The following is an 11819-nucleotide window of genomic DNA, read 5'->3' as shown; positions in this document are numbered from 1 at the left end:
ATCTATCTATCTATCTATCTATCTATCTATCTATCTATCTATCTATCGACTGATTGATCTATCAACCTATCAATCTATCAACCTAACCTCTCTCCGGAGCTTCATTATCTTCTTTTTTTGAGCATCTAGAATTGAATGTCCCACAGAAATCTCAAATTCAATGCATCCAAAACAGAACTATTATTGTTTTCCCCAAACTATCCCCTCTTCTTAATGCTCTTCTCTCAGTCTCCAGGCCTGAAATCTCAGTGTCATCTTAGGCTTCTTACTCTTACCTCAATTATCCATGTGTTTCAAAATCTTGTCCCTTTTACTCTCAAGACACCACTCTTATATGCCCTCTTTTCTCTAGTCACAGAGTAGAGACAGGTTCTCCTAATCCTCACTTGGACTTTTCCAATATCCTTCTCATGGCCTTTCTGCCCCAACTCTCTCTCCAATTCAATATATTTTTCACTCAGCTATTTTCCTAAATTGCCAGTCTGACATGTCATTGTCCTACTGTATAAACTACAGTGACTCCCCATTACATCTAAGATCAAATGTCAAATCCTGTTTGGCTTTTAAAGTCCTTCATAATCTGGCCCCTTCCTGTCTTTCCTCCAGTCTTCTCACCCATTGCTTTCCTCTCACCCTCCAGAATACAACAACATGGATCTAATTAATGTTCCTCTTGCTTCACCTCCCTAAGCTGTGCCTTTCAATGTCTATTCCTCTATTTCTGCCAATGTTCTCCCTCCCCACCCCTGTCTCCTTCCTTTTCTGGCTGCTTTGGTTTCAAGACAACTAGTATATACTTAGTTGTTTGCATATTTTCTCCCCCATTAGGATGTGAGCTCCTTCAGGGCAGGGACCATGTTTTTGACTCTATTTTTATTCCAAGCTTTTAGCACGGTGCCTGGCACATAGTAGGTGTTAAATAAATGCTTCTTGACTGAATGCATAATCAAAAGATTGTTGGCTTTGGAATCAGAGGAAACGGATTTAAATCTTGTTTATACTACTTATTATTTCTGTGACTCTTGCAAAATAAAATTTTATCTCTCTTAGCCTGCCTTTCCTCCTCATTGAGGCAGCTAGGTGCCACAGTGGATAGAGTGCCAGGCCTGGAGTGAGGCAGACCCATTTTGCTGACTTCAAATCTGGTTTCAGACACTTACTAACTGTGTGACCCTGGGTAAGTCACTTAGACCTGTTTCCTTCAGTCTTCTTATCTGTCAAAAGAACTGGAGCAGGAAATGGAAGTACTCTAGTATCTTTGGCAAGAGAACTCCATATGGGGTCATAAAGAGTCAGGCATGATTGAAACAACTAAACAACAACAATGACAAAGATGAGGAATTTGGATCAGATTTTCTTTAGGTCACTTTCAGCTCCAGATCCCATGATCTTTCTGAATTCAGAACAAGTTGTACTTCTAGACCTTTAATAAATACTTGCTGAATGATTGGTCAGTTGTAAGCATGAACATATTTGTCGATCGGCCAGGCTGGAATATCTAGAGTTTTTGTCTATATCTTGGGCTCAAAACAATTGGGGTCAGGAACAGACTTGAGGGGATTCACATGGGTGGGTTCGAAAAGGTATGCCAATGATAATTTAGGACTTTTATTTTATTCAGTAGATATACACAATATTATAAAATATCAGTATTATTGTAACTAGTAATTATGTTATGGAAAATAATATTAATATGGGGTGCTGTGAATAGACTACTTCTATGACAATCTAAATATTTCATGGTTACCACTAATTCCAAGGTAGCTTTAAATAAATAAGTAAAAGTGTTGGTTAAATCTTGTTCCTTGCTATGAAATAGAAAACTGAGTTTTAAATGCATTTTTGTCTGCTAATCTGCTATAATTAAGGTTCAATGCTTTTCTTAAATAAACAACAATTACCACTGGGAAGAGAATTACAAATTTCAGGCCAATTCATGAATTGGTTCATTGTTATAGCTTGCTGGGACCCATTAGTCAATGTTCATCTTTATATAGTACAAAAACATGTAAATAAATACATATACACAGACAATATTTTTGAAAAAATCAGCCATTTTCATCCTGATTTATCAGGGTCTAATGAATATTTCCATTGTCAACTGTAGTTAAATTTATTTGAATTGACCTTTGCTGCTTTCATCCTAGGCAATGTCTTTCAGTGAGTGATGATATGTTTGGGGATCCATATGTTTACATTTTAATTTGGAACTCAGTCTCAGTCAGTATTTTCATATATTAACACTTATGACCAAGGCAGAAGGTCTCACTGAAAACAAAGAAATTATAATACTTCATAGTAAAACCAAAAACAGTCTTAATGAATGTGTTAATTGTTCTTCCCTATGTAGACATTCATCCTTTGTCTTTAGCTGTAATACTCACCCATGTATAATAGCTATTTGCTATGTTAAATCTCAATCACACTGCTCCCTGAAAAGGCACTATGAGTAACAAATCAGTCAGGATACCTCTGACTCAACTGAAATGGATTAAACAATGAACCCATCTGAGGGTCTTGGTATTGGAAGCAGGCTTTAAGGACTTTGGAGAATGGAAAAGGAACTTGAGTCAGGTTAGGGCTACTTTTAATCCAAATCAGATGTAAGATTCCCCAAAGTTAGAGTAGCTATAAGTGCTATCCTGAGAGTAATGCTTAGCAAGATGAGCAAACTTCAGGATTCATCAAGTTTTTCACAATCACAGCTACTCCTTGCCTACCTGCCTGGGGTCAGTTTTCCACAGGGGAGGTTTAAAATGAGGAGTCAACATTCACATGTATTCTTAGTGAGCTGAAAATAGTCTGTTGACAAGCATTTTTAAAGTGCCTGTGATATGCCAGTGATTATGCTAAGTGCTGGAGATACAAAGAAATCTGGCCTCTGCTCTAAGAATAGCAGGAAGAACAGTGTCACTGGGTTGTAGGGTACATGGGGGTGAATAAAGTATAAAAGACTGAAGAGGCAGGAGGACAATAGATTATAAAAGGCTTTGAATGCCAAATAGAAGATTTTATATTTGATCCTGGAGGTGATGGGGAGCCACTGAAAGTTATTAAGTAGGAGGGGTGACATGGTCAGACCTGAAAATCAATTTAGTGGCTGAATGGAGGCTACAGTGAAGTGAGAAGAGACTTAGAGTAGGCAGACCCATTACCAGGCTTTGCAGTAGTTCAGATGTGAGGTGATCCACACCTATCCCAGGGTAGTGGCACTACCGGAGGTGATAAGGTGGACTATTCAACAGATGTTGCAGAGGTAAAGTAGATAGGACTTGGTAAGGACTATGGAGGGGTGAGAGGAAGGGAGGGCCTGAGGTTGACTCCTAGGTTATAGGCCTGGTGGGGCTTGAAAGGTAGGAGATAATTAGTTCAGCTTGGACATTTTGAATTTAAGATATCTGCAGGAAATGGAAAATTCAAAAGATAGTTATATACTGGTCTGGAGGTCAGGAGAGAGATTCAAGTTGGGTGCATAGATGGAAAAATCATCTGCACAGAGTTGATCATTGAATCTAGGGGCTAATGAGATCACCAAGTGAAATGGTATGGAAAGAGAAGAGTGGCCAGGAAGCAACCCGGGGCAAGGCGTGAGCAGCATAGCTCGTAGCAACTATGCCTTACCTTTAAGACATATACACTGTTGTTCAGCGATTTTTTTCAGTCATGTCTGCCTCTTCGTGACCCCATTTGGGGGTTTCTTGGCAGATTCTAAAATGGTTTTCCATTTCCTTCCCCAACTCATTTTTACAGATGAGGAAACTGAGGAGAACAGGGTTAAGTGACTTGCCCAGGGTCACACAGCTAGTAAGTGTCAAAGGCCAGATATGACCTCCGCAAGATGAGTCTTCCTGACTCCAGGCCTGACACTCTATCCACAGTACCATCTAGCTGCCCAGACATATATATGTGAAGGATCTATCATTTCACATATCTGTGAATATCAGTATGGAAAGTCCTGGTGTGGGATCTCCTTTCACTAGTGTAGATTGTAATAGTCTATGATTTATTAGATAAGTTCTAGTCATCCACCTAAGGCACATGGTTATTTAATGATCAGGGTCATACAGTTTGCTAGTTAGTTGTAGGAAGAATTAAAACCAGATCTTCCTGAAGCCAAGCTCAATGCTATCCATTAAGCCACACTGCCTCTCTATGCTTATGCAGAATTCCTATTCCTCATTTCCCTCTTTTTCCCTCCCTCCCTTCCTTCCTTCCTTCCTTCCTTCCTTCCTTCCTTCCTTCCTTCCTTCCTTCCTTCTGTTTTAAAACAATTCAATTCGGAAGCCACCATAATTGTTGGATCTTTCACAATAATGCCAGTTACCTGGACATCAAACTTTAATGATTCCCTAAATATCAAAAATATAGAGGTAGGTGACAATTGTTGTATCAATCTTGAAACCCTAGAGAACTTGGAGCCAGGTCTGCTATTCACAAAATCTAGCTACAGTTTGTCACAGTTATTAAAGAACTTCATAAAATACTCAGTTTCCCACATATATTTTTTCTAATAGAGAAGAGTTTTTTTAATATTTCATATAGTCCTCCTTCATAATTTTTACAAGATGGTGAATCCCAAAGAAGCTTTGCAGCAAAACCATGATTAAGTGGAAAGCTTGGGGAACATGTATTCTAATTAATTTAATATTCTTGTTAAAATTTCAGGGTTAATCAAAAAGTCCTTTTCATTTTAGCCTTGGTTGAAAATCTTACTGAAATACGTTAGTCCATTTTCTGTCCTCAGTTAATTGAGGACTTTGGTCTTTTGAAGATTCATGAATTGATCAGCGTCTGCACTCTCTCTCTCTCTCATAGATACAGATCACAGTTGCTATTAGGTTTTTTATCTGGTGGAAGTTTTGACCATTTCTTCTCATAAATTCACAAGAGAGGATGCAGGCAAAAAAATCTAGATTCCTTACTCTCATCTCCTCCCCTAATCTCTCGGTCAACATTAGACAAGGAGAAATCCACCTCCTCTGCCCCTACTTGCCACTTCTCACACCTAGACACCTCAATCCAAATCTGCCCGAGTCCTAGGGTGTCTTGCTCCACCCTCCCTTTTTATACTGTTCTCAAACTGCACCTTCTGTACAGGCACTTTCCTGATGTCCCCAATTACTAGTGCCTCAGAATCACCTTTGTTTCATAGAAACTCCATGGGGCAAAGATATCTTTTCTTTTGTCTTTCTAACTCTAGCACCAGCACCATGTCTGGCATATAGTAGAGGCTTTTAATAAATACTTGTTGGTTGATTGATTATTTGAAAATTTCCCTTTATCTTACACCTTGTTCTCCCATGCTCATTCCATCTTCTTGCATCCCTGGTCATCCTCACCAATACTGGTTGTGCCTTCTTCCATGGACTTATTGGACCAGGATGGGGTGGAGACATACTCCCCCATTTCAATGACACTTCAAGATTATCTCTGCCACCATCCTTCATCAAATTCTCCTCCTTTGAGAGGTACTTCATTTACCCATATCCCCCCCACCAGATCTTTATCAGAATAATAATACAGCTTTCAATGTAATCACCATCTTTTTTCATAAGTGTCTTTGTCTCACCCCAACCCCTTCTCTATTTTTGTGGATTTTGATATACACATTGATTTCCCTTTAACATTAAGGTTCCTCTATTCATCAGCATCCTAAATCATCCCCATTGCAAGCACAGATGCCCCAGCCACTCACAAGGATGGCTACGCCTGTGATATCACCATCACCTGGAACTGTGCTCCTGCAATGATCCTGAACTTGGATTCTTTCCTGATGATCACCTACTTCCCTTCTATCCCTTCTTCTGGTTCCCTTCTCCTAAACTTACCTTTCACTTTCTTTCTTTCAAAAATTTATTTTATTTTGATTTATTGGTTCTGTTACGTTTTAAGTTCTGAAATGTATTCCTCCCTCACCCTCCATCCCGTACTAAAGAAGGCTACCATTTGATGAAGATTTATAAATATAGTAAAACCATACTATATGTACTTCTATTTATCCATTCTTTCTCTGGAGGTAGATAGCATCTTTCTTCATAAATGTTTTATAGTTGATCTGAGTATTTATTGTATTCAGAATAACTTGGTTGTTCACAATTATTCTTCAAACACTATTTCTGTTACTGTATACAATGTTCTCTTGGTTCTGCTCACTTCATTTTTCATTATTTCATGCATTTTTTCATGTTTTTTTTCTAAAAATCAATGAGTTCATCATTTCTTACAGCACAGCAGCGTTCCATCACAATCACATACCACAACTTATTTAGCCGTTCCCCAGTTGGTGGGTATTCCCTCAATATCAAGTTCTTTGCCACCAAGGAGAGCTGCTACAAATATTTTAGAACATATAGGGTCTTTCCTTTTTTCCTTGATCATCTTGGTAAACAGACCTAATAGTGACATTGTTGGGCCAATGGGTATACACAGTTTTATGACTCTTTGGGTATAATTCCAGATTGCTCTCCAAAATGGTTGGATTAGTTTATGGGTAGAACAAATGGTGTATTAATGTCCCAATTTTTCCACATCCCCTCCAACATTTATCATTTTTCCCTTCTATTATTTTAGTTAATTGTATGGGTGTGAGATGATATTTCAAAATTGTTTTAATTTTCATTTCTCTAGTGATTAATGATATATATCATTTTTATATGACTATATATAGTTTTGATTCCTTCATCAAAAAAATTCCTATTCATATCCATTGACCATTTATAAATGACTCATATTATTACAAATTTAACAAAGTTCTCCATATATTCAAGATATGGTATCTTTATCTAAGAAACTGTCTATAATCCCTCCCCCAATTTTTTGCTTTCCTTCTAATCTTGGCTACACTTGTTTTTCTTTGTGCAAACTCTTTTTTTAATTTAATGTAATTCATCCTTTTCATGTATGATACTAGTAATTTGGTTTTCTTTCCTTTTTTATCCTATTAACCAAACTTTAAATATTTTATTGTTTTTTTTTCTTAAAATCAACTTCTAGTTTTATTTATTAATTCATTGTTTTCTTACTTTTAATTTTATAATCTCACCTTTAATTTTTTGGATTTACTTTCACTGTGATTTCCAATCATTATGTTCCTCCTTTTTCTCCTAGGTCACTACCATTGAGCTGGTCTCAATTTTCTCCCTTTCGAGTGTTGAAGCTGTAGGTAACTAGTTCAACTGTAGCCAGCCCTCTACTCCTGATCACATTGGTTCTTTGTTCTGTTCCTTTTCAAACCCCAATTCTGGCCCCACAAGCTAACTGATTTCTCTGCTTTTACTCTGCTGCTGAAATCTCATAAAGAAAGTCACATAAAAAAGTCATGTAACTTGGCTGACTGGTGTGTTGTAGATGGATCTTCTCTGACCTCAGTTGGACCCTCACTGCTGCCTGCCCATTGCTGTCTTCTTCTCTTACTGAATCCCTGTCACATTTTGCACATTTGCTTTGCCAAAGCCTCTTTTCTCTCCTTAAGCCCCCAACAGCACACTCTCCTCCCTCCTATGTAGCCAAGGATCTCCCATCTGGCTGCGACATGACAAGCCATGGCCGTTTCTGGTGAGCTTACTCTTCTCTTCTCCTCTCCAACTTTAACCTTTCCCCATCATATCTTATACTATCATCCCATGCTCTTGCCTCTGATAAAGTGGAATGGCCCTGATGTCCACCTGTGCCCTTAATCCTGTCCCCTTCTATCTCTTCCAAGAGTTCTCAACTTTCATCATTTTTCTCTCATTTTCAATCATTTGCAAGGTAGTAATGACCTAAACTGTCCTGTCTCCTTGTTTAAAACAAACAAACAAAAACAAACCCCTTAATTACCATCTCTGTAAGCCATTGCCCTATATCTCCCTCTGTCTCTTCAGTCAGACTTCTAAAAAAAAAGTGTTTTTATTCATTGTCTTCACTTTGTCATTTCTTACTCACTTTTCAATCTAGCAATGTAGTTTCTAACCCCATTACTCAACTGAAACTGCTCTTTTTGAAGTTATCAGCAATCTCTCAACTACTAAATCTGATGCTTTGGTCTCATGCTTCATCTTTTCTTGACCTTTCTGAAGCTTTTGACATTTTCTCTGTCTTCTTCCCTCCTGGTCAGCTCTCTTCTCTTAACTCCTGGGATTTTGCTCCTTCCTGGTTCTGACAACTCCTCCTCATTTTCCTTTGTGGGACAATCATCCATCTCCCACTTTTTAAGTATGTAAGCCCTTCAGTACTCTGTTTTCCTTTGTATATTTGCTTTCCCTGGGTGATTGCATTCACTCTCATGAGTTGAGTTATTATCTCTATAACGATATCTGCCAAATCTATAAAACTGGACCTATTTTTTACCCAGATCTCCAGTCCTGCATTACTGACTGCCTATGAGATTTTTTACTTGAATTTCCCATAGATACCTCTAAACTAAATCACCCAAAATGCTCGATAGAGCTGTGAAGTGCGAATCACAACCCATGCCTGCCAAGTGCATCTCACATTGAATTCATTATCTTTCCTCCTCCACTTGTTCTTTGAAACTTGCCCACTTTTGGTGAGAACGCCACCATGCCAGCAGTCGCTCAATTTCACAGTCTTAGAGTCACCCTTGACTCTTCCCTTTTTCCCCATTCCAATGTTGAAGTGTTCACCAAACCTTGTCAATTGTGCCTCCACAACATGTCTGCCATCCATTTTCCTCTCCCATTCACTTGGTCATTCACTGTCACTTTTAGTTCTCTGTCAATACTCACCCAGACTCCTGCAAAAGCTTTGGAACATAGTTCTCACTTCTAGTCTCTCCCTTTACAATTCCATCCTCTATGAAGCAATACATGAGGAGCTCACCTCCTTTTTCTATCCTATGTGCACTTGGTATTATCTTTTCTGCTATGTTTCAGACAATTCTGCGGTACTACCTCATACCTATTAGATTGTCTAGTAGGACAGAAAAGGAAAATGACAAATGTTGGAGGGCATCTGGGAAAAATGAAACATTAATGAACTGTTGCTGGAGTTTTGAACTGATTCAGCCATTCTGTAGAACAATTTGGAACTATGCCCAAAGGGTATAAAACCATGCATACCCTTTGACCTAGCAATACCACTACTACGTATGTATCCCAAAAGAGATAAAAAACAAAACGGAAAAAGACACATGCACAAAAAATATTTATAGCGGCTCTTTTATGGTGGCAAGGAATTGGAAATGAGGGGATGCCCATCAATTGGGAAATGGATGAACAAATTCTACTATGTGATTGTGATAGAATACTATTGTACTATAAGAAATTATGATCAGGTTGCTCTCAGAAAAAACCCAGATGAGCTGATGCAAAGTGAAATGTACTGTGTATAAAGTAAAAGCAAAATTGCAAGATGATTAGCTGTGAATGACTTAACTATTCTCAGCAATACAATGAGCCAATACAACTCTGAAGGACTTATGATGAAACATGCTAACCGTCCTCAGAGAAAGAACTGATGGTGTCTGAATATAGATTGAAGTATACTTTTTAAAAAAAGTTCTTTGTTTTTCTTGAGGTTTTTTTTTGGGGGGTGAGTATATGCTTTTTTTTACAATATGACTAATATGGAAATGTTTTGCATGAGTACACATGTATAACCTATATTGAATTGCTTGCCTTCTTAATGGGTGGGGTGAGAGAGGAAGGGAGAGAATTTGGAACTCAAAGTTTTAAAAACAAATGTTAAAAATTGTTTTTACATATAAATGAGGAAAATAAAATACTAAAAAAAAAGAAATGATCTTTTGATGCTTGAGAATTCTGCCATCATGAAAATCACTTGGAAATATACATATATATGTGTATGTATATATGTGTATGTATGTATAATATACACATATGTATGTATACACACATATGTATGTGTATGGTGTATATATACACATTCATACATATACATATATACATGCATATATACACACATATATCCAATTTTAGCACCCTTTTTACCATTAGTATTCAAAGATTTAGTGACATTTTGTCCTAATTTTATTTCTTTGAGGATTCATGAAATTACAATAGCTTGGGGTCATTACTGTGGCCTCAGTTGTCACTTCTGAAGAATACTGTTGAGACAGAAAGTATAAGAGACTAGGTTGAATCTAGACTATCTTCAAGACATACTTGAAACTATTTTAAAGAAATAAACCCTGATACCAGAATATTTTCTTGTCACTTTGGGTCTTTTACCCAACTAAAAACTCACTTAGTGGAGCGTCCTGGGAAGTTGGATTACAGTCAATCAAGATTTTATTATATTATTATTTTTCTATCACGTACAAATATCAACCTTTAATTTAACTATAACTGCACCCAAAATTTTATTACAATTCATGAGAAAGATAAAATTAACAGCAATGGGACATTGCCTATGTGACATTCATAGAGAGAGTAGTCAATTCTTAAAAAAAAAAAGTATTGCAGACTTCCTAAAATATTCTACAGGCAGGGGGGAAAATGTCAAAAATGAACACTTTATGTCACTCTACATTAACATGGTTCTCAATTTCATATCGGTATGTAAATTCCGTGCTGAAATACCTTCCAAAGGCATCAGGATGGAATTGTGTGGATAGCTACAATGGCTCGACATGCCCGCCTTCTAAAACAGCATAACAGGGCAGAGGGTCCATATTTCAAGGCACCAGTGAAGAATTTTATAAACTAATCATTAAAAATGGCAGGCTGACTCAGAGGCCAATGTCAGCCATCCCAAGGCAAGCTGAAATTTGGTCCCTTCACAAATTGCATCTCCAGGATTTCACTATCTCATTAAAACAGCATTTTTTATGGCAGGTCCTTGACTTAGATTATAATAATATAAGCTGCCATCTCTGTGTTATTCCCAGAGAAGAAGCACGTATCACAGGGAACTCTCAATCATCATGCTTGCCATCTTAACAGTGTTTAGGCCCCATAGAGATGTTTTCATTGTCTCTTGTTCTACATACCAACTACTCCCAAAAGTTTGCATCTTCACCTATGTGTGTATTCATATTTTGTCATTCTTTTATAAAATGGTGCTAATTTCCAATAATAATTCCACAGCCCCCATCAGCATAGCGGCCTATTGAAAAGGAGAGAGGAACTATGTGGCCTTTCAGGGTGTTTAAGTAGATTTTGTGGTATGAACGGGTGGTTAGCAGTCCAACAAGGGTTAACAGTCAACAGTCACACCCAGATGTCTCTACAAGAAGAAAGGCAACATATTGAATATTAGAATAAATTGAGAAATGAACTCAAATACATAAACCATTGTTAAATCAGGGGTAGGAGAGAGCTGTCCTGACAAAGGAGGTCAGTGAAGTCTAAACTTGACTTCTGTACAGGAGAAGGGAGAGAGACAGAAATAGACTCACAAGGAACTCAGAGGTTTAAGGACCAGTTATGCTCAGAAAAAATGCGAGAGAATAATAGTAGTTATGAGAGAAGTGACTAGCACAGAATGATTGCACAGTTCTTGCACATTAATTATTTTCACCCTCAAAACAATTCAGTGAAGTAGGTCAATCAGCTAATATTTTATGTTTCAAAAAACCAACTCAGAGAGGTTGTGATTGGCCTGTCACACAGATAGCCAAGCATCAGAGGGCAGATTTAAATCTAGCTGAATGTAGACCACTTGCATTTTCCTATTGCTAGAAAGGAGAGAATGCAAAATAAGGACTCTTATTCTGAAATGACAGTTTACTTGATTCCCAGAATGTCACAATTGGAAGGATTTCAGAGGTCCCTTACTTAGTCCAACTGAGCAGGAACCCCCTCTTACAACAGCCCCAACAAGAGGTCATTCCACTTTTACCTGAAGACCTTAAGTGA

This window comes from Vombatus ursinus, unplaced genomic scaffold, assembly GCF_900497805.2.
Source record: "Vombatus ursinus unplaced genomic scaffold, bare-nosed wombat genome assembly UNPS02014810.1, whole genome shotgun sequence".
NCBI classification, from domain to species: Eukaryota; Metazoa; Chordata; class Mammalia; order Diprotodontia; family Vombatidae; genus Vombatus; species Vombatus ursinus.
Note: the sequence above shows the minus strand (reverse complement) of the source record.